Below are 24430 nucleotides of genomic sequence, written 5' to 3' on the forward strand. Positions count from 1 at the left end.
ATTTCTGAAAAGAGAAAATTGATCCTTTGAAAGGCAGAAGAACTCCACTTTTTCCACACCACCTAGTTGGCAAAGGTAGAATCAGTACTGAAACCCAGTTACTGTGACTCCAAAGGCTTTGTTATCCATCTCTCAGAAAATCCATGAACTCATGTCCTGTGGATCCCATTCATATTCCAGATATAAAGCTTTCAACATTGCTGTCACCTGCTCTGGAGAGCCAAGAGAGGAGTTGCCAGCCTCGGTTATGGTACAAACTTGAACTGCAAAATAGCTCACTCCAAAATCCTATCATGGCCCAGGATTAGAAAACCACCAGAAAGTAAGGAGGCAAAGTAAAAACTAATAAATAACTGAAAACACAGTTTGAGTGTTCCTGGAGCACACTCCTGTATCAGGCTCACCAGTCAGCATTACAAAAAGAAAAGCACTGATGAGGACATTATTTGACATGCTATGTCCCCCTCCTGCCTGTGGCATATAACTGTCACTTCTTTACTACTGCTTTCCTGGGATTTGAGTTAGTGGAGTTGTCATGCACCAAGAAGAAATTCTTACAGAACAGCTATCAACAGACCTGAACAGATAACTTGGAAAGTTTGCCAAACAGGTCTTATTCTGGATCCCACCCCTCCCAAAGAAAGAACAGAGTGAAAAACATGTGGTTCAGATGGTGTTTCTCTCTGACCTGAGGTTTGAGATATTATAATTTGTTGAAACAGTGAATTCCAAGACTACATTCTTAGAAAGAAGTCCATTATCATCCGGTATTAGGATTCTGGGATCTGGGATCTCTACAGTGAAAGAGTGAATAGTCTCCTTGACCACAAAGTTGGCAAGGAGAAATCAGTCAGAAGCCTCCGGAGACCTGCCAGACCTTAACCTGCGCATGATCTGAAGGCAGGCAGTGCACAGAGCAGCGTAAGGTTAAGGTGCACAGATGCTCTTGAGGGTCTGTTGCCTTTTGATATTTATAAGGGTAAAAAGCTTGTGGTTGGGCCTGATGGTTAAATTTTGCTTATTCCTTGTCCATTTGCTGACAATTCATGGATGGAGTGCCATTGTTTAAAGGCGAGTAAGGCCTCTAATATCCTTTGGTGGCCTCTTTGCATATGAATGACATGGTAAATGCTGAAAGCTGTGGTTTGATCTCAGTGGCCAGCAGAGAACTAATGGTGGTTCTTGACCTAGTAGGATACATCCTGAAGGAATTAGTTGATTCTTTTATGTATTATTCCAGAAGCGAAGGTTAGTGAAATCTTAGCAGTGTTGAGAAATGAATAGGATTTTCCCTTGTAAACAAGTCTTACTAAAGCTTCAGCTGATTAGTAAGGACATGGTGGTAGTTTTCAAGGAGCTAATAGAAACCTGTATTAGCTGGGCACCACAACCAAGGCCTGTAATCCCAGCGGCTGCACTGGAGGCTGTGGCAGGAGAATTGGAAATTCAAAGCCAGCCTCAGCAACTTAGCAGAGGCCCTAAGTAACTCAGTGAGACCTTGTCTCTAAATAAAATACAAAATTGGACTGGGGATGAGGGCTTAGTGGTCAAATGCCCCTGAGTTCAATCCCCAGTATCCTCAAAACAAATAAATTAAAAAAAAAAAAAAAACTGTTTTAATATTATGGAGAAAACATCTTAGAGGTTGTTGATATGAACAATAACTAGTTTTATAAATAACTCTATAATGTGTTACAATCCTGGTTAATTTTTACTACTGTTTGTAACCTGTGCTCAATTTAGGAGTACTTCCTCCCCTATATTACTCAGGGTTCTCTAGAGGAACACAATCAAGGGAAAGTAGAATTTTAAAAAGGGATTTATCAGGTTGGCTTATGGGACCAGAAACTGAATAATCCAAAATAGCCATCTGCAGGTTGGAGAGGTGGAAGAACCAGTGCAAGAGGCTGAAGCACCAGAACAAGAGGGATCAACAGTGCCACCCCAGTCTGAGACAGAAAGCTTCTGCAGAATCACTGGCAGAGTCCACTTTGGAAGAGTGAAGAAGCAAGAGTCCAGTACCCTCAGAGGATTGCAGCAGCAATCAAGTACCCATTCAAGAAGAACTGAGCTTACACCTCCTATTCATTCCTTGTTCTTCCAATTTTTATTCCATCCAAGTCATCATCCTATTGGATGATGCTGCCTACACTTAGGGAGCGTCTCCATTTCTGTTGGGTATCCCACATGCCAATCATTCCTAGACACATCCTCATTGACACACCCATAAACCTCTTAATCCTCAGCATTTCTTAATCCAATTAAGTTGACAACTCAAATTAACCATTACAAGTAGTTTTATAAATAACTCTGTAATATAACTTATCTTATTTAGTTTTTACTGCTGTTTGTAACCTGTGCTCGATTTAGGAGTACTTCATTCCCTATGAGTGACATCAGTGTCTCATTTTGTAATCTCAACACTAAACCAATTAAATTCGTGAAAAGGGTAATAGTGTTAAATTTTTATTTTCAAAATGAATCACTTAAATAGGCTTGAACTAGCTAACAAACTGTTTCCATAAGAAGTTATGAGATTACTTGTAATTTCACAACAGATGAAATTTCACAGCCATCAAAACATCCACTAAGCTGATGCACTTAAACTTTGCCCTTATCACAGGAGGAGTAGAAAGTATTTTTCTAACATTAGAAGTTTCACTTCATTTGAGCAAATAGAAATTAAATCCATTTATTCAACAATAATGCAAAACATAAACTTCTTAATCAATTTTGCATTTATTAAACACTTAAATACATGCAGAGATGTTACAAAAAAAGTTCTCTTCCAATTTTGATCTTCCTGTTCCCCAGTCAGCCTCTCTCCCAAAAGACATAAACTTCAAGTTAATGTTTTGGTGAATTCCAATGAATCAACATTGGTAGTTAGCTGATCTTGATGGTTTTGAATCATATGATATGTATTTAGCTTAGATGTGACATTTTAGACCATAAACATATACATCCTTTGTAAAAAATAAATAAATAAATAAATAGAATTATATTTAAAGTCAATATTTACAGAAAATCAAAATCATTTTTGTTAAGATCTAGAGTTTTATAATTCACCGTTTTCAAAACATCCTATAAGATAAAGTTAATTCTATCCTTTAAATCTTGTATCCAATGCTTTTAGCCCTTTCATTTCTTCAGCAGTCTGTAGTTCTAACACCTATGAAGCTGAGTGACAGCACACAGGATTTGGAGAAAAAGACTCAGTAGGGAAGAGGCAGAGAACAGGATGCCTTATATAACCCTTGAAGTCATCAACTGGATCAAAATCACTCATGAAACTTTTAAGAGGCTTATAAGTAAATCATCCCACACTTACGAAGTCAGAATGTCTGTGGTTGAAATGTAGACATCTACATTGTGCTTAAAACTTCACAGGTGGATTTGATGAGTCAGGATCATGCACATGGCAAATGATTTTGTCATTTTCAGTGTTATAACCAATATCACATTAATCTCAAAAATTAAAAATAAGGGGTTATATGGACTATGAGTGCCAAAAAATTTAAAAGGGAGGGTGAGAAGATAAAACTTAAATTACTAAGTTTTATCAGAAAGGTTAAGTGGCTGTTCTAAGAACTAAAACCAAAATTTGCACTCAAGTGTTCTGATTAAGTAACCCATGTTCCATTCATCAGAAGTAGCTCTCAAAAGGGTTATGTAAGATCAGGAGGTAAGTGAATGTCAGCAGAAAGTGGGCTTGAGAATTGTGGTCCAAAGAAAGTTGATACAACCTCATGCAAATATTGAATATATTCTTTGATGAATGCTTTTTTAGCAAGATAATCCTTCTCAGACTTGTATTAACAAAGTATTGTGTTTGCCATTCTTGACTAGAGACCTGTGAAGACTTTGATATTACAGATGTTCACTGTCCACATGTGGTAGGAGACATCAACCAGCAAGACCAGAATTAAATTAATTGTGTAGGTGTTAAAGTTACCTTGAAATATTCAGACAAATAAATTTAGCAAACACCGTGTCTCTTTTTTATGTTTCAAAGCAGGGGTGTTTCATGGCTTTTTCAATATGTCCCAGATAATTTGCTGTTTGACTCACTAAACCAATTTCCCATTCTTTCCCATCCTGCTTTCTTTCTTAGAAAGTTGACCTGTTTGGACAATATTAATGGTGGGTTTTCTGTCACTGTGAAAAAATGCCTGAGATATGTCTTTTTAAGGAGGGAAGGTTTATTTTGGTGCACAATTTCAGAAGTTTCAGCCACTGTCATTTTGTCTGTTTTCTTTGGGCCTCTATTGAAACAGCACATCATGGTGGAGAGTGTATTATAAGGGAGGTTGTTCACTTCATACCAATGAGAAAGTAAAGATAGAAAAAGGGGCTAGGGTACAAATATCCCCTTTAAGGACACACACCCATTGACCTAACATTCTTCTACTAGGTCTCACCTCCTAAATATTCTACCATCTTCTAATAGTGCTACAAGCTTGTCAAGACTACATGACCTTTGGGAGATATCTAATATCTAAACCACTATGGTGGATCTCATTACCCTTTGGTTCCTGGTCAATAAAATGGAAGAAAGTAAATTTACCTTATTTTGGAGTTGCCTCAAATGGCTGCATTCTTCAACCAAAAGTCCCTGCTCCTCTTCCAGTGACTTTGTCTCTAAATTATGTTCTGGATTCTGGAAATTTCTCCCTCCTCTTCTTCTGCCATGCTCAACTACTAGCCCTGTTATTAGCCCAGGTTACCCTACACTGTTCCTTGGTTCCTTATACTATTCCTATCATTTGCAAACAAACCCTTTATGTAAGCCCCTTAGGATGATTGTTATTTAAATGTGGTGTCCGTTTTCTGCAGATTTGCCAATTGATAAAAAAATACCATGTTCCATTTCAATGGAATTTTAAAAGATAGCTATAATTTATCCCTGAGATCAACTTTTGGAATTATATTTGCATATTGCCAGAGTGAATAGATTTGCTTTTGTTCATTGGAAATTAGAAAATAAATAAAAATCATGAAATATAACTCAGCAGCAAATACTGAGACAAAACTTTCCTAAACTCTTAAGGATTTAAGTCAATACATCTATCTTTGGATCAAGAAAAATTGACTCAAAGCCTCAGAGGGGAGAAGTCGTAACTAGCATTATGTTAATTTCTGGAGAAAAAAACATCTCACCCAGAGTGGAAAAGGAGGCAAATTCCAAAACAAGCAGGTCTCGCGATTATGAGTACAATATAAAGAATTTGTCCCCCTTTCATTTCTAGCATGCTATGTGCATGTGTTACACGTCAGTTATTTGAACTGTCCTTGTTGTTAAATTAGGCAAAAAGAACCCTGTTTATTTCTGTTAAAGGTAGTAAGAGAAATAAAAAATGCATTTGTCAGTCTTTTAGTTGCTGGCTTGAGTTTCAAATTTGGTCCAGAATTTTCTTCTAAGTTAATCTAACCAAAAGGGAGAACCATCTCTGAGCAGACCAAAATATGGATGTGGAAAAGCTTGCAGCTATTATGAACATAAAATAATTATTAGAAACTATTTTTATGAGTTATGTATAAATAAATAAGAAACATATGGAATATATTTCTCTGGAAATACATTCTGGTTTGAAATTAAAAAGAAAAAAAAAAAAAACAACCATGTTGGCAAAAAACTGATAAGTGTTTGCCAAACCCCAACAGTTGGAAAAATAGCTTGAAACATTTGAGGAACCCAAACACGGATGAGTTTGCCCTAGTTAGAAGGCCTTTTACGGTCAGATGAATGTGGGTAACAGTAGAGGAGGTGGGGTGGAAAAACAAATCATGAAAAACACACGGTTTGGCATTATTCCATTCTTTAGCGGAAACTCAGATTAAAATATTCCACAGAACATACCTGACTCAAATCTTCACACCAAAAAAGCTAAGAATTCCCCAGGTAGTTGACCCAATTTGAAAAGTTTTAACAAGTTAGTATCTCCATATAGCCTGACCTGTTACTCTGTTGAACATAAATTCTAGATTTATAAATGTTCAAAAAGTCATGTTCAAAAAGTTCAGAAAGCATAAGAGCAAACACGAGTAGGAATCCTGTAATGGAGGGAAGATTAAGAGGGTTGTTGATGCATCAAAAGTGAAATTCTAAGCGTGTAATTTAAAAAATACACCATGGAAAAGAACTGTCGACATGGCATCAGGCACTTTTAAATCTGGGCTAACAGCTCTTGGTATGTGAATTTCTGCAAATCAGGAGAACAAAAGAGAGAAGAGGTGGTTACTATAAATAAATAATAATTGAAAAAAACTACTGAAAGAATTCAGCAGAAAACTGGAGGCCTATGAAAAAGGCTGAGAATAGTCAAAATTTATCATTTAGTCAACAACTTTGTATTCTGAATTAAAAAAAAAAAAACTGAACAGATGAGATAGGAATATTTTGTGTGTTAGTTTAAGGACCAGGATTCAAAATCATAGACATTTTTAAATTTTCTTTGTTAAAGATGATAATTTTTCAACTCAAATTTACTTAGATGAAATAAAAGTCTTAAAATAAGTGGGAAAAATGGCAAAGGACAGTAACTTTTTGATGTGTTTCAATGACTAGGCAGGCTGAATTTTATATTTCAGGACAAACAAAGTTCCTATAGGTGTATCATTAACAATTCATGGAAAATGTGAAAACTAGAAGATGATAATACATTATTTTCATTTTTAAAGCAGTTAAGAGTGTAAATCTGAAGATTTCAAATTTGGGTGGTAAACTTACACAGAGCATTCACAGTGTTTTAGAATATCAACTTAAAAGTAGTTTACAGCTTGGATAATTTCTAGCTTTTGTTTCAGTTTGACTCAGGAAAAGTTCTCTAGGAGGCCTTTGTTCAGAACCTGCCTGCCCCCAGGATAACTTCTCATATTCATGATTCTGAGAGGGATTATCAAGAAAGGAACACATGTGGAAGAGATATGAAATAGAAATTGAAAAAGGAAAAAATACTTTTAAATAAACTAAGACTGGATAAATTCAAATATATAATATTTTAAATGAGCAAAAGAAGGAATTGGTTTGAAATTTCTGTATATTTATTTCTACTGTTATGGTTTAGAGGTGGTATCCCCCAAAAGCTTGTAAGATAATACAAGGAGACTCAGAGGAGAAATCATTGGGTTATAAGAGCCTTAACCCAGTCAGTGACATAATCCCCTGGTGGGGATTAACTGAGTTATAACTGAAGTGATAGGGTATAACTGGAGGAGGTAGTAACTGGAGGCGAGGCTTTGGGGTATATATGTGAATCTGGGAAATGGAGACCTCTCTCTCTGCTTCCTGATCACCAATAGAGCTGCTTCCCTCTGCCACACTCTTCTACCATGATGTTTCGCCTCATCTCCAACCTCAAGGAATGGTATGGGCCTTCTTTGAACTAAGACCACTGAAATCATAAGACCTCAAATAAACTGTTCTTCCTCTACAATTGTTCTGGTTGGATCTTTTGGTCACAGCAGCCAAAAAAAAAAAAAAAAGAAAAAAGAAAAAAAAAAAAAAGCTGATTAAAACACCTACTCAATACTTCCGACTCAAAATTAGCCATTTCTCTTCTTAACAGTGATTCACTCTTCCAATAATGCTCAGGGCCACATGACAATTCATCCAGATCAGACATGGGGACTGCACAGTGGGGCAGTTTCAGTGTTGGAGAATGGCACAGACTTAGGGAAGAAATGATTGTTTTATGTTAGTGTCATTTAAGAAACTAGCCATAGAATTCAAGTTCCACAGAGAGGCAAGTATAGCCAAAGTACAGCTCACAGGATGATTTATTCAGCATAAATTAAATGAAGGTCTACTCTGTGCCAGAATCTGTCCTAACCACTGGTCACAATCATCAGTTTTGTGTCTGCTTGACTAGACTCTCATTCCCAGGTCCCAGGTTTTCAATAGAATAATGATCTAAGTGATGCTATATTTTGTGGATGTGATCCAGATTTATAATTAATTGCCTCTAAATGAAACAGATTTTCCTACATGGTTTGGTACTCTTTTGGGTTAATTTAAAGGGCTGCAGAGTTGAAGTGTTCCTGAAGAAGTAATTATGACTGTGGAATGCAATTCACCATTGTGTTTGAGAGTTACAACCAGCCCTTCCTGATGGCCTGTGCTGTGGAGTATGAATTTACCTTACAAGCCCCCCAAAGTGCATAAGATAGATTTTTGTATAATAAATTAATCATCAACTATTAGTAGATAAATAGAGAGACCTTATTCATTCTATTTCTTTGGTAGAGACTTAAACTGATACAGATTTTAGTAAAAGGGGTTAGGGTTCAAGGTACAAATGTAAAACATAAGCAAATATATTAAAGGGGTTTTGATATTTTGTAATGACTAGGGACTGGAGGATTTTCAGACTTGATATAAAAACCCTAGATTACCTTGAACAAAGTGCTGGTAGAGATACGAATGTTAAAGGCACTTCTAGAAAAGCTCAGAAGTGTTATGTTATGGGAAATCAAAGGAATGTCAATACTTATTGTATAGTGGCAACTTGTTAACTGAATTGCACCCTGTATTTATGTGAAAAGGAAAACGGGTAAGTGATGAACTTGGATATTTATCTGAGATTTCAAGCAAAATGTTCAAAGTGCAGCTTGAATGCTGTTTTTTTTTTTTTTTTTTTTTCCCTGTTTTAGTAAAGTGTGAGTAGAAAGCAGTAAACTGAAGAAAGAATTGTTATGGAAAAAAATAAAAAGAGCCAACGCTTGATTAACTGGAGAAATTCTCAGCAAATCCAGACTACAAAAGATGTCAAAATTCAAAGATACTTCATTGGTAAAGTATACTCTGGAGAGAAGTTCCAAAGTGTTGCTATACAACCTCCTTTCAGTGCTGAGGAGATTTGGTATATCAGCCATCTCAGCAAAAGGTAAGAATACAGAGAGGATTAACCAAGAAAGATTTTACAAGGACGGTCTCATCTAACAAAGAACTGTCCATGACATACACAGGAGAGCCACAACATTTTTGAGAATGTCTTATCAGCAGGAACATTGTCAGCTGGAACTGAAAGTAACAGAGACAGAGACGGGACAGAATTAACAAAAGTTTGCCAGACTTCAAAAATTCTAGAGACAAGAAACAGGTAAACAAAACCTACTCAACTTCAGACAAGATTTACCATTGAAGAAAAGTCAGGTATGACTCTAAAAGCAGTGTAATAGGCCCACAGCTTTGGGCCACAAACAATCATTCAGAGGCCCTGAAACATAATGGGATTTTTTCTACTGGATTTCAAAATTGGTTGGAACCTTTTTCTCACTTCCATTTTCTTCTCTTGGGTATGGGAAATTCTATAATTATTTTACTAGTTATTTACTATATCTTTTCACTATGTGAACAGATAATATATTCTCTAGTTTCATAGATCCACAGATGAAGAAGTTGGAATCACAGACAGAATCTCATGGATTCTCACCTTAGGTGATTTAGGTGATGAGATTTGGAACTTTTCACCTGGAGACATTTAATAAGATTTTGGACTTCAGCTTATTCTGTAATTGATTGAGACCATTAGAGATCATGGGATGGTGCATGTTTTAGTTAGCTTTTCCATCATGGTGACCAAATATCAGACAAGAACAACTTAGAGAAGGAAAGTTTATTTGGGATTCATTGTTGCAGAGGTTCAGTCCATGATTGTCTAGCTGCATTGCTCTGGGCCTGAGGTGAGAAACCACATCCTCAGGGAAGGGCCCAGTCAAGGAAATCTGCCTTGCTGGTGGGGCCAGCAAGCAGACAGAGATGGTGAAGGGACCTCAGGGGAAATGCATCCTTCCAGGACACATACTCGAATGACCCACCTCCTGGAGCCACAATCCACCTATCTGTAGTTATCTATCCACAGACATTCAAACTAGGATGGACTGTTGGGGTTACAACTCTTACAATCCACTCACTTTACCTCTGAACATTGCTGCTTTAACACAGGAGATTTGTATCCAAATCAAAACAGTGCAAATGTATTTTGCATATGAGATGGATGTGGAACTTCAATGATGGGGAGAAGGGGATTAAACTAGAGAGACTGAATGAGGTCTCCAAAGATTCCAGTCCTTGGAAGATGTGATAACATAATTAGGAGGAAATATTTGTAGACATGATTAAGTTAAGGAAGTTGCGATGGGGGATTATCCTGGATTATCTAGTTGGGCCTTCAATGCCATCACATTTCTTTTTATAAAGGAAAACAGAAATTTGACACAGATGGAGAGGAGAAAGCAGTGGGACCATGGAAGGAGAGTATGGGAGGATTCAACCATAAACCAACAGATGCAAAGAGCCACCAGAAGCTGGAAGACAGAAAGAATAGCTCCTCTCCTCAAACTGAGGCAGGAAAGTAGACCACCCATAGGTAGACAGGGTAAGGGCCTTAGAAAAGGGAAGGAAGGAAGGATACCATGCCATCCTAAAAGAAGACATCAGCCATGGAGAACACCCTGTGTCTGCCCCTGACAATTACAACCACAACAGTTCCCTCTTGGCTAGAACATCTTGTCATTGCCTCTGACAGCTTCAAGCACAACTGTTCTCCTAGTTACCCCTACCCCTAGCCCTAGCAATAGTCAACCACAAAATCTACCCCTGCCCCAAGAAATTCCTCTTGGACTAACAAACCCTCACTCCCACTTATGCTGGTGAAGGCTTAGAAATCACTTTTCTCCATATCTGCTAAAGAAGACAAAATAGAGTTGATTGTTCCTTTTCTGGGTCCTATATTTACATATCATCCAACCAATCACCTAGAGTGAAGATCAAGTTCACAAAAAAACCTAAACAAAAGGCACACACTGGCATCCCTCTTTTGGGACTCCTCCGTATTCAAGAGCCCTGCTTTTTTTTCTTTCTTTTTATTTTTTAATTTTTCCTATTATTCTAAAAACTCCTGTTACTTTGCTCTCATTCTTGTATCTGTGGATTTCATTCTTCAAATTTGTGAGTCAAGGAATCCACCCATCAATGCTCCATTTTACAAAACCACCTGCTGAAAGCAGTCCTCAGAAGATTTGAGTTGGCTCAGCGACTATTTAATTTCTCACCTCCAGAGCTGCACATTATTTCAAGTCACTCAGTTTGTGATAATTTGTTGAAGAAGACACAGGAAACTAATAAAGATACAAAAAAGAATAGGACAAGGATTCTTCCACAAAGATGGTCACAGTCTCAGCGTCCCAAGGCATGTCAAAAGTCACTGAAGTAAGAGTTAGTAGGGCACACAAGAGAAAGGATTCGTTTCTCCTTGAGTCGGGGTGCAAATCACAAATGTTTTTCATCTTAGAAATTAGGTGCATTTTATCCAGAAAAATAATAGAAAGAAGGTGATTAAACTAACAAAAACAAAGTAAAAAGGCACAGAGTTAGTGAAAGTTTGCCTTTCTATTGTATCTACACAATGGAACTGAAACTTATTTGGAGAAATGATGAATGAAAGGATAGAAATGAATCTAAGGAGGTAAGGTGAAGACACTGAACTTCACCTAAGACATAGAGAACTCTAGAAAGATTTTTAAAGCAGTAAGTCAACAGGGGTTTACAAAATACTATTTGGTTCACATTTTAAACGGTTCACCATAGAAACCACATACAGAAGAAACTAGATGGGGTCAGACAGAGACCAGGAGGCCAGTTAAGGAACAATGGCAACACCTTTGGTGAGATAATATGACAGAGGGGAGAGAAGGAGAGGAACTTAGAGTTATTTTTGAGGTCAAACTTCTGGGACTTGCTGACCAAATAAATATTAGGAATGAGAAAGAATCCAAGGCTTTTTACTGCAACCAATGAGCAGATACAATGTCATTAGCTGAAAAAAGAATGATGGGGGGAATTGTGGACTGTTTACACCATCCATTCATTTACTTAATAAATATTTACTCTCCACCTACTTTGTCCGGACTCTGAGCTAGTAATGTTCAGTAATGTTCCAGACGCTTGATGGGGTCAAGTAACACAAGCAAGGTGAGGAAGGATACCAGTCACTGAGAAACTTGTGCCAGTTTTTGTTTATTTTTGTTTTTTGGTGTTTTATTATTGGTTTTGGTTTAGATTTTTGAGTGGGTGGGCAGTGTGGGAAGGAGAGATAGTAGGTGAGGTGGTTTTAATTGGGGATGATGATGATCTTGGAAATGAGGAGGGTGAAGAGTTGTCACCATCAGGGCTGAATCAGATGTCAATAACAATGTCAGTGTTGCCTTGGATACCAATGAACTTGATAACGTTTTTTTTGCTGATGGATTGTCTATGAAAGTCCTTTGCTTTAAATATAAATGACACACCATAAGCAGAGGCTCTAGTGAATACTCCATAGCATTGCTACTGTGTGGTCCTGCAGTAGAGCCACACTGAATTATTAGAGGTCCTACAAAGGACCTGGTACTATGAGAAAATGACTTCCACTCCACAGGACATTTCTGCAAGGGAAATGTTATTGTAATAGATATGCAAACTGGTAGTTTTCTCATTTTATTACATGAATAAAATATTATTTGGGACATTTTAATAGATGAGGAATTTCACTGGCAGAATTGAGATTCAAACCAAACATGTGACTCTTCAAATCCAAAGTCATGCTATTCCCAGCCTTTTGAGCTTCCTTATAAACCCTCAGCTTAAAATCCTAAAGTAATCAACTCACATAATTCTTCTGGTGGCTTTGACCTAGATTCAGTTCTTTGGAAGAAAAAAAATTCTACTTTTTCTATTACCATCAAATTTTAGCATAATCACAGGCATTGTCTTTAGTGGGTTTGAAGATCAAGGAGAACATGAGCTCTTCAACTGGAGATGCCACATCTTTGGAAATTCAAAGGACATTTTTACTTTTTAACCAAAGTGTACAATTGACCATAATATTCAAGCTAAATAAAACATTATACCATAGAGTCATTCGATGAAAAATGATTTTTGTTGTTTTTTAAGCATGAAAGGTTGACAACATGGACTTATTGACTCTCGTTTATTTTTTCAAAAACACTAAAAGTTAGAATAATTAATCAAATTATTCTCCTGGTCTTCTGGGCCAATTTTTTTCATCCCTGTCACACTCCTCACCTCTCCAAAATCTCTTTTCTTCATTTTTAGCCATCATCCTTGTTTCCTATATATTGAGAAAACAGAACTCCCCAAACTATGAATTTTATCTAAAGTGTGTTTAGCTCTGTTGGATAATCAGTTGTCCCTGTTTATCCTAGGGAATTTGTTTCCAGACACACCCAGACCACAAAACCCAATGATATTGGAATTCCTTATGTAAGATAGCATCCTATTTGAACATAACCTACACAATCATCCTACATACTTTAAATAATTTCTAGACTATTTTTTAATTTTTATTAGTTATTGATGGACCTTTATTTACTTATTTGTTTATATGTAGTACTGAGAATCAAACCCAGTGCCTCATACATGCTAGGCAAGCACTCTACCACTGAGCCACAATTCCAGCCCTCTAGATTATATTTAATATCTAGTACAATGTCAAAACTGAGTTCTGTATTGCACTGTTAGAAAATAGTGAAAGAGAGAAATTGTGTTGCTCAGTATAGATGCAAATCTTTTCAAATGTCTCCAATCCATGGCTGGTTGAATTCACCATTTATTGAATCCACTGATGTAGAACCTATGTTTACAGGGGGCCAACTCTATAGAGGAAGAAGAAATGGGAGAAGTATACAAGATCAATCTTTAGCTATTGGAAAAAGTCATTGGATGATGACGGAAATTGGTAAATCAAGAAAAAAATTAACACAACATCTAGAGATATGGAAATAAATATCTAGTTAGCAGTCAAAACACTTTAAAAATGCAAACAGTTGCTTCTGAGGAATACAGCTAGTGGGTCTTCGTATGAATGGGGATGCTATTTTTTCACCTAAGCCTTTTAGCATTTTTTCACATCTAGAAAACAAACAAACAAAAAAAGAATAAAATTGTCAAATTAAAGGCTGTAAGAAAATACATGCAAATTATAATTGCTTTATTATTAAGGTGTTATTCTGGATAGGTACCATGTTTTTCTCAACTTTTTTCAATGTTATGCAATCCATATGATTTACCAAGAAGTCTTCATAAGGAGAACTTTCTTTTATATTTTATTCAACTTTAGAAACAGTTTAAGTGCCCTTTAAAAAAGTAACACATTGGTGAGGAAAGGGGAAAGTACTGGAATTTTTTGTTTGTGTATATTAAACCTTAGTGCTATAGCCAGGGTAAGGGATTACTCTTAGCTGGTCCCATTATTGCACTCAACACAAGATGAGGGGCGACAGAAGTATTTATCAGCAATGAAGGAGCTGCCATTTTTATCAGGAAATTGACAACACCAAAGAAAGGAAGTACCCAGGAGTGTTGTCAGCACTGGAAAGTGGGTAAACTGGGGTGATGATAGGTCCAGTTTCTTATCTGCAGAACCAGTGACTAGACCTTAGTCCATGACAATTCAACAAAGTGATTAGAATCTCTGAGTTGTTTAGGTCAACAGCAGGAGGACTTCAGAAGGTGGTGCACTGATACCTCTGAATGATAACCCATCAGAATGTATCAACAAGATATGTTCTTAACAAGGACAGCTTTGGAATTCATGAAAATGGCTAGGTTTCTGAATCTCTAATTTAAATTCCACATTATCTGTACCCCAGAAACAAAGATGAAGATGATATTTCTTTCAAAGCCTTTGCCTTTGCCTTCTGTAATTTTCCTAAATCATTCTAATACTAATAATGTTGAATTCTAATAATGTTGAATTTCAAGCTAATCACTCAGGCCATAGATTAAATGATTAAAGTGGATTTCAGTTTTCAAATAAAATGTTGTAATAAAGAATAGTTTCCTATTAACAGTCTGATGCTCATATTTTGCCATTGATCAGAACATTATAAAAATTAAATATTTGTCTTTCTTATCAACAAATGCTACATAGCATAAAGACTTTCAGTATATATTATTATCATATTTGAACAATAAAATAATTAGACACGATGAGCTTCCAGAGAAAAAAGAATATTGATTAATAAAAATAAAATAGGAGGGGTTGGGGCTGTGGCTCATTGTTCGCGCGCTTGCCTAGCATGCATGGTGAGGCACTGGGTTCGATTCTCAGCACCACATATAAATAAAATAAATGTCCATCAACAACTAAAAAATTTAAAGAAAAAAAAATTTTTAAAAATTAAAAAAAGATAAAATAGGATTTTGAATGGGAAAATGTTTATATTAGTTCCCACTCTGATATACATGAGCTTTTTGGTTTTATTCAAGTCACATGTCACTTTATAATCTAAATGTACTTATAAGCAAAATACAGTTTGTACTGTCTCTCTCAAAATCTCTTAAGGAATAAAATATACACAACTTCCCCAAAAGGTTGCTATAGTGATTGCTCAAAATGTTTGGTTAGGCTGGGGTTTAGAGCACTTGCCTGGCACATGTGAGCACTGTGTTCGATCCTCAGAACCAAAGAAAGAAAGAAAGAAAGAAAGGAGGGAGGGAGGGAGGGAGGGAGGGAGGGAGGGAGTGAAGAAGGAAGAAAGGTAGGTATTGTGTCCATCTACAACTAAAAAAATTCTTTAAAAAATGCTTAATTATTAGTACAAAATGAATCACATGAGCACAAAGGTATAAAGCAGAGCTTTATATAATGTAGCTGACATTGGTATTATTCCCCCCCCCCACATCCTGATTATTGACAGGGAATGGTTGAGACAAAGCACCAAGGACAACCCAAGCAGGGATAACTGACTGTGCTATCAAGAGGTCCTTGAAGTCAGGGACCCAGGACATAGGGTCTTCAATATTAGTGCAGGTCAGAGAACAGACAGTGCCAATGGTGCAGTTCTGCGTGGCCTTCTGCCAGGGCTCTGAGTAAGTGGAAGAGCGCTGAGCTGGTGACTCATTAGCAGTCAAGTTGCTGTAAGTGGGGAACCACCTGTAGTTAAGACAAGTGCCCCATTGAATTTAGGAGAACATGAGAAAACTCAGGAAAGACTGATCTCTTTGACGCGAGGTGCAAAGTCTTCAGTTCAGGCTCACATAGCTTTCTAGGAATTCCTTCTGGCCATGCCTGTGTCTGGCGAAAGCTTCTCTTCCAAGCCTACATTTTTGGAGGAAACAGGGACGGAGGAACTGGAGGTCCCTATAGCTACCTGTACTTAGGTGCTGCCTTCTTAATAACACTGAGGAATATGGATTACCCTTAAATGAAAATAAGAGGAAAGAAAAGAAGGGAGGAAAGAAGGGATGGAAGGAAGGGAAGGGAAGAAGAAAGAAAAATTATTTCCCTTTAGTTCTGTGTATAACCCATAGACAGGAAAGGCCCTGGTACTTAGAGTTCTGTCTCAGATATACTTAAATTCAGTTTTCTAAACCCAAACACTATCACCATTCACAGTATCCATGTTTCTTTCCCCCCATCTTCTCCAGAGCACTTTCCTTATCATGGAAGTTAAATCCTGAGTAGACATTGTCATTACTACTTGATAGTTTTCTGTCTCTTCTGACTTCACTGTTTTATCTTTATTAGCTCACTAGTTCCCTCTGATCCTCCAGCTGGACCTGAATCAGGCTTCATTTTCTCCTATTTTGGTTTTCTAAACTTAAAATATTCACACACAAACACATAGATTCTGGCTCCTGTCACTCCCTTTTCTTTCTTCTCATTTCTAAATTTCCAACAACCTTAGTCCTCCTATTTTCTCTGTGTTGTCTCATGGTTTACTGGGCTCGTAGGGCTTCAAAAAAGAATAAGAGATACTACAAGATTCTTGTCACATCCTAACACAGTTACATCCATTTTCTTTCAGAGCTAGGCATATGTTAGTTCAGGACCTCCTAGCTCTGAGGGGCTAGGTTGAGAAATAAACTGAGATCTGCTTTAGTTCCTCCTACATGTGATCTGATGTTTGTCTCTAGCAGCCTTTTAAAATTCTATCCTTATTCTGTATGCTAGGCATTTTCATGATGATGTGCCTTGATATGGTTCTGTTGTAATTTTGCACCTTTAGGGTTCAATAAGCCTCTTGTATTTGGTGTTCCATTTCATTCTTTAGATCTGTGAAATTTTCTGATATTATTTCATTGAAAAGATTGTGCCTTCCTTTGGTTTGTATCTCCATGCTTTCATCTATCCTGATAAATCTTAAATTTGGTCTTTTCATGTTATCTCATATTTCTTAGAAGTTCTGTTCATGGTTTCTTAAAATCTTTTTTTCTTTTTTTAATTTTTATTATTAGTAGTTCAAAACCTTACATAGCTCTTGACATATCATATTTCATACATTTGATTCAAGTGGGTTATGAACTCCCATTTTTACCCAGTATACAGATTGCAGAATCACATCGGTTACACATCCACATTTTAACATACTGCCATACTAGTGTCTGTTGTACTCTGTTGCCTTTAAAATCTTTTTTCCATGGTCAACTCTATTTTCAAGATTATATATTTTGTCTTCATGGCCTGAGGTTGTCTTCCAAGTGATCTAGTCTATTGCTGGTACTTTCTACTGAATTTTTAATTTGGTTTATTGTTTCCTTCATTTCAAGAATTTCTGTTTGTTTTTTCAGAGTTTATTGAAGTGATATTTTGCTACTGGTATTTGCTCTCTTATATCATCCTTTGCTTTGCAGATCAGTTTAACTATGTACATTCTAAACTCCTTCTCTGATATCTCTTACACTATGGTGTCAATGGATTCTGTTATTGGAATGTGTTGGTTTGCTTGGGGCAATTTGTTTCCTTTTTTTTTCATGTTGATTTTTGTGTCTACCCATCTAAGAGTATGGATCTGAGGTGGTAGAATTTCTACTCTGTAAACTTATAGTGCCCCTGAAGTTTTCCCGTACCTTACTGTTTAGGGAGAGACAAATAATAACAATGACCATTGCAAACAATTTACAGCATTAAACCAAATAGTTCCTACTATGATATCTTCAATGTTAATTATCACAATAAATAGAAATGATATGATCAATTACTGTCTATAATAAAAACAGCAAGTTTGCAAATGGGTTTACATTTTAAAATGATGGACAGGAGAGAATAGAAGTGATATAGGATGTGATGGTTATGAGGGAGGAGGAGAGAAGAAGAGAAGTACAAGTTTAAAGGACGAGTGAAACAGAGAACAAGAGAAACAGGTAGGAGAAAACAGGTAGAGATTGGCTATTAGCAGAAAAAAAGAGAGAATCAAGGGAAACAGGTAGGAGAAAAAATATATATACAGCAAAAAAAATACACAAAAATAAAAATACAAAACAAAACTAAAATATATTAATCAAACACAAAAATAACTAGTTTACAAAAAACTAATCCATGTATAATAACTGGCTTCAAAAATATTAGAGATGAGAAGGAAAAAAAACAGGAAACTGTATAAATGTCCATGGACCATTAAGGTCACAATTAAATAGTGAAAAAGAATTAAGAGAAGGAGAGAGAGAAAGAGAGGCAGAGAGAGAGAAAGAGAGAGAGAGAAAGAAAGAAAAGAAAAAAGAATCTTGGTGAAAACTTAAAGAATTTTTTCTGTTGGATTTCAAAATATTATCTGCTTCTCTTCTCACTGGTTTTAGGTGGGTACTTCTGGAGTGTGATGCTCCACACTCTGGATTGCTGGAGTGAGAGAGATAATCCCACAAGGCGGAGTTTCTGGAAGCAGGGCTTATGCTTAGGTGGGCTTCAGGCTCTTTGCTGAATGCTAATTGATCTGGAGATTTTAGATCAGCACATCTCCAGTAATCAGTATTTGCTGGTCCATGCTGGAAGACTTTACCCCAGGGATCTCCCTTGGGTTCCACTGGAGTGGTGGGGGACCCAATTCTTTGTCCCCTATGTCACCTGCAGACCCCACGTTTCCTGGTCTTGGGTTAAGTCTTCAATGTCTTCCACCCCCATGCCTCCAAGCTCCCATTTCTCCAGCCAGTCCTGAAAGCAGTCAGGTTGGAGGGGGAGGGGGAGACCTGGGGGAATTTCTGAGACCGCTTGTCCCCTGTGTAAACCTCTTGCCAGGTTTGAATTTCTTCTGGGCACTTAAGCACACTCTATGTCATTCTGTCATGCAGTGTGTGTTTACCTGGCCTGTACTTTGGGCCAAACCCAGGTTTGCCAGGGATGGGTTTTCTCAGTTGCCAGTCCCCACACCACAACTGCAAAATTGTTCCTTCCTTTGTCCTCCACACGCCTCAGGAGAGATGGTGGTTTCTTTCCCCATGGACGGATATCGAGGAGCAAGTCTTTCAGGCTTGTTGGGCAATGTCCTTGGTCTCTAAATGCTCTGTACCCAGACATGCCTCAGGCCTCCCCAAAATTCAGTTTCCTTTAATTTGCTTATCCCTCTGCTATGCTCACGGAGGGACCCCTCTGGCTGGAGCTTCTGGCCTGACTGTGGTAGAGGCTGTGCTGCAAGAATTTTTTTCTTATTTTATTATGTCCAACCTCCTTTGTCCCTGGTCTGTTTTGAATGTCTAGTTTTATGTCTCAGTGAAGTCTTTCCGTTTTTTTTTTTTTTTTTGTTCACCCATCTTTCAGAGCCACTGTCTGCTTTTTTGATTTCACTCCATGGAGCACCCAGGAATGTAACCTACTGCAGTCCGGCTGCAGCAAAATAACCTGGGGGTGAGAGCAATTTGTGAAGACTGATACAGCGGGAGTAGGAGCCATTTATTGTAGGACAGGAGGGGTATATATACATTCCACACAGCTTACCTTAATTAACATAAACTAGATACAGCAGTCAACCAATAAGGAATCTCCATACTTAATGGCTCCCTGGTGTTACTTCACAAACCACTCCCTCTGACAAAATGCCAGGCGCCATTTTGACTTGTTTACAGACCTTAACAGAAATCTCTATTCTGCTATCTTGGATCTCTCCTCATTTTATTTTTTTAGTTAAAAGAAGGAAAAACATATATGATGCACCCTTTTTGTCATGTGACAAAATTAAATATACTTATCTTCTTTTTTTTTTTTTTTTTTTGCATTTATAAGGTCTTGATTTAACACCTGAGCAGCCATCTTAAATGTCAACTGTCGTTCTTATGAAGTAAGTTTCGCTTTCCAGTACTTCCTATTACCGGAACTCCCTGCACCCCCATTAGTGACCTACCCCATGGTACCATAACCCTGCGCCAATTCCAGAGGGACAGGACCCCTTTGGTCTGGAAAGCCCGTGGAGCCATCAACCTAAGCCAATCCCATGCTATTCCCACCCGCCCAGCTCTGACACAAGCACCCCTGAGCCTCTCCCACAGCACCACAGCTATGACTCCAAACCCCTACCCCATAAACGCTGAACCCCCAAACATCTCTCCTCTCTATAGAGAGATGGGCTTTATTTGTCAGCTTTGACAAATAAATTTTCATGTGGATCTCTGCCTGGTTTCAGTCCTTCATTTCTTGCTCGCCTGTCTCTTGCTTTCTCGCTTTCCTTTCAACGTTCATTCTATGTTTTTCCTGTGTGCTTATCTTCCTTCTTCATAATTAATATTTTAAACAGTTCCTACATAAGGTCCTCTTGACTGACGATAAAATTCTTAATCTTAGAAACAAATATTTTAACCTTTATTTTGCACTTACTTGTGGAAGATAATAAGGTTGGGTATAAAATTTTATACTAAAACAATTATTTTCCCTTAATCATTTAAGAACTTAAATTTCTATTTTTGTTATGCATTTTTGTTGACTCAGGTTCACTAAAGATTTATCAGTCTGGGTTTCCCCCCATTCTGGTGGCTATTAACAGTGTCAGTAGTCTCTCTTGTTAGGAAGAGTAAGTGCAATGAACCTAAATAGAAATTATTTGTATTAATTCACTTTTGTACTCAGAGCAAATTTATCTAATGAATTTTGGAAAATACTCAAATATTTTCTCTTCATATACCACTTCCCTATCATTCTCTACATTCCCTTATGCTCTTGAGTTCTTCCTAATTAACATGTGCATCTTTTACTGTTCTTTTACTTTTTCTTTCACTTATGTACTGCACATGAATTCTTTTGAAACTTCTTTAAAATCATTAGCTGTCTTCTACTCTATGTAGTTTATGAAATCCATTACAATAGGTTTACATAGAATATTTTTGATTTTCAAAATTTATAATCAATTCCTTTCCATAGTTCTCTTTTTTCATCTTACCTTAATGCAACTTTATAATATTCTATGCTTTAGTAGAACTTATTTCTACATTTATCTCTTCAATTTTCTTAGAAACTTTGTTTAAAGTTTGTGTCAACCTCCCCTGAAGTGAAATTCATATTTTTGTTAGATGTATAGATGCTCCTCAGCTTACAGTGGAGTAACATCCTGATAAACTAATCATAGGTTGAAAATATCACAAATCAAAGATGCTTTTGACTCCCTTAAGCTACACAGCATCCTAGGTTAGCAACAGTGTGCCATGTTCGGTTGCTTTCCTTCCTGATCTTATCACTGACACTGCCCTACATCAGAGTGTCAAGTTGTACCACATTATCACTAGCCTGGGAAATGATCAAAATCAAGTTCTAGTTTCTGGTCTTGTTTTTATTGAATGTGTATTGAGTTTATACCATCATTCAGAAAATTGCAAGTTAGACCATTGTGAATCAGGGAAATCTATGTATTTTAGCATCTGATTTCTTTCTTTCTTTCTTTCCTCCCTCCCTTCCTCCCTCCTTCCCTTTCTTCCTTCCAAACTTAGAGTCACTTCACCACTGAACCACATTCCCAACCTTTTTTTTTTTGAACTGTCATATTTTATTTTATTTTATTTTTTATTTTTTTATTTTGAGACAGGGTCTCAAGAAGTTTCTTAGCCTTGCAAAGTTCCTGATGCTGGCATCAAACTTGCAATCCTCCTGCCTCAGCCCACTGAATCACTGGGATTAAAGGCGTGCTCAACCATGCCTAGCATCTGACTTCCATGTAACATCTTTCCCGTATCTCAGTGAGGTTGTTTTTGTTTGATTGCCTTTCCGTTCATTTTCCTCTGTGGTAATCCATCTCTGCTTAACCATCATTAATTGTCAAGATTGCATCATCTGAGGGCTCCTGCTGAAAGAAACACTGGGGACCACAGACATGTTTACCAATCCACTATGTTCCTGGGTTCATCTTTTGGCTTCTGAGATTGGTCTTATCACAAACCTAGTTCAGAGCTTACTACAGTCCATTGGTACAGACAGCAGTTACTTGTCACTTTCTTAAACTCACTGACAAGACCTAGGGATGGTGTCTTGAAGTTTAGGGTCTTGAGTAATAAGGCTAACTGCAAGGCGCTATTTATTTATATCACTTTATTTTTGCCCTAATATCCTTTAGGGACCAAAACTTTAGTTGTCACTTGTCTGCTTATTATAGAATTCAAAATGACTGACTTTATGACTTAGAGTTTCTGATCCAAAGAGGTATTCTTTAAAGAATGCTTATTTCTCTTCATTTTCTATTTTAGCTTACCCATTATTATTCCATGTGTAATTATTAATTTACAACTGTATGTGCTTATCAATGCAACTTTAAATACAAGAGTAAACTACTTGTGCCTTCCTGACCATAAGTGTTCACACCTTGTTTTCTTGTAAAATATGAATTTTTCAAAACAAAAGAATAATTAAAAGAATGTCAAATTATACATCACCATTCTGTCTCTAATAGCTCTCACAACAACAACAACACATATAAGAGCCATAAACACTGAACCCAGCATTATACAGAAGACTCTTGGTATGAGCTGGTAATGCTGAGGCATTTTGGAGTAATAGTCACAACTCTTCCTGAACCAACTGAGAAATAAGCTCAGAGGCAGATAAGGATCAAAACATACATAGGGAAACCTAATTGGAACCTGGTTGGAACTTGATTCACTTTTTTCTAATTTGTTTAGTCCAAGAGAGCTTATAGGATAAACAAGACATCTAGCAAGCCTGTGGAATGAACTTCTAAGCACAGAGAATTATCCTATACCCTCTGCAAAAGGTCACATATGCTCAAAATTGTGCTTGTCAGCTTTCTGTTTGCCATAGCAGATCCCTGGTACAACCAATTTGTAAAGAGAAAAAAAATATATTTTTATTCAGTTCATGGTCACTTGGCCCTGTTACTTTTCAGTCTGTAACAAGGAGCAACCTTCATGGCAGGGAGCATGTGGCAGAGCAAGGCTGCTCAATTCACAACTAGGACAGAAAGAAAGAGGAAAGGATTGGGATCCTACTATTCCCTTCAAAGACACACCTCCAAAGGCTTCCCATTAGATCTTACCCCTTTTATGGTTTAGATATGAGGTGTCCCTCAAAAACTCATGTGTGAGACAATGTAAGAATGTTCAGAAGTGAAATGAATAGATTATTATGAGAATTGTAACCTCATCAGTGGATTAATCCACTAATATGGATTAACTGAATGGTGACTGTAGGCATATAGGATACAACTGTAGGAAGTAAATTATTGGGGACTTGCCTTTGTGGGTTATATTTTTTCCCTAGTGAGTGGAGCTCTATGTTTCCTGGCTGTCATGAACTGAGTAGCTTTCCTCCTCCACATCCTTCAGCCATGATGTTCTGCCTCACTTTGTGCTCAGAATTATAAAGTCAGTCATCTATAGACTGAATCTCTAAAATTGTGAGCCAAAATAATTTTTTTCTCCTTTAAATTGTTTTTGTGTCTTTGGGTCACAGCAATGTTGACTTAAAAGATCCCTTAAAGGTTTTGGTACCTCCCAATGGTGCCAACCTAATGATGAAATCTTTACCACATGACCTTTCGGGGATACTTATGCAAACCTTAGCAAAAGCCACCACATTATTTATACCCAACTGGTAAATGCAAACCAATGTTTGTCTCTCTTTTTCTCAGGAGAAAAGTCAATGAGAGAGGGAAACCAACCTGCAGTATACTCTTATTTATGAATATATCTGTGAATTATCTGAAGAGTTTGTGAAAATGCAGATCCAGTCCAACCAGGTATGGCCTGAGGTTTTGCATTTGTCACATGCTCCCAAGTCAGGCAGATGCTGGTTTTGAGTAGCAGCTTCCTAGAGTGGGGCTTTCGATGTCCATTCAGGGGATGCCCTAGGTCACAAATATTTTTTCATAATACAAAGCCATTCAGTGGAGTGTTTTGGTGGGTACATGGCATGTGTTGGTTAAACCACTAAAGATAAAAGATGTGAGAATCCTAGTATCTTTTATAAAGAAATTTACACACACACACACACACACACACACACACACACACACACACATATATATATATATATATATATATATATATATATATATATATATTTTACAAAAATAAGCCTGACATGGTGGTGCATACCTGTAGTTCCAGTAGCTTGGGAGACTGAGGCAGGAGGATCACAAGTTCAAAGCCAGCCTCAGCAACTTAGAGAGGGCCTAAGCAACTTAGCAAGACCCTGTCTTGAAAAAAAAAAAAAAAAAAAAG

At 37.2% G+C, this 24430-nt stretch overlaps 1 long non-coding RNA gene across 5 annotated transcripts in view; it reads left to right on the forward strand.

Moving 5' to 3' along the window:
• Positions 1 to 24430, forward strand: part of LOC143408440 (uncharacterized) — a 71825-nt gene that overhangs the window by 41720 nt on the left and 5675 nt on the right. For 2 of the 5 annotated variants that reach the window (XR_013092486.2, XR_013092489.2), the window contains exon 2: positions 23839 to 23946. The exons of 2 other annotated variants lie outside the window; for them this stretch is intronic. This is a non-coding gene — a long non-coding RNA (uncharacterized LOC143408440). Of the gene's footprint in view, positions 1 to 8652; positions 8886 to 23838; positions 23947 to 24430 lie in introns of all 5 variants that reach the window. One more of the 5 variants, XR_013092488.2, reaches the window with a different exon arrangement.

The sequence above is a fragment of the Callospermophilus lateralis genome, chromosome 10 (genome assembly GCF_048772815.1).
Source record: "Callospermophilus lateralis isolate mCalLat2 chromosome 10, mCalLat2.hap1, whole genome shotgun sequence".
Classification (NCBI taxonomy): domain Eukaryota; kingdom Metazoa; phylum Chordata; class Mammalia; order Rodentia; family Sciuridae; genus Callospermophilus; species Callospermophilus lateralis.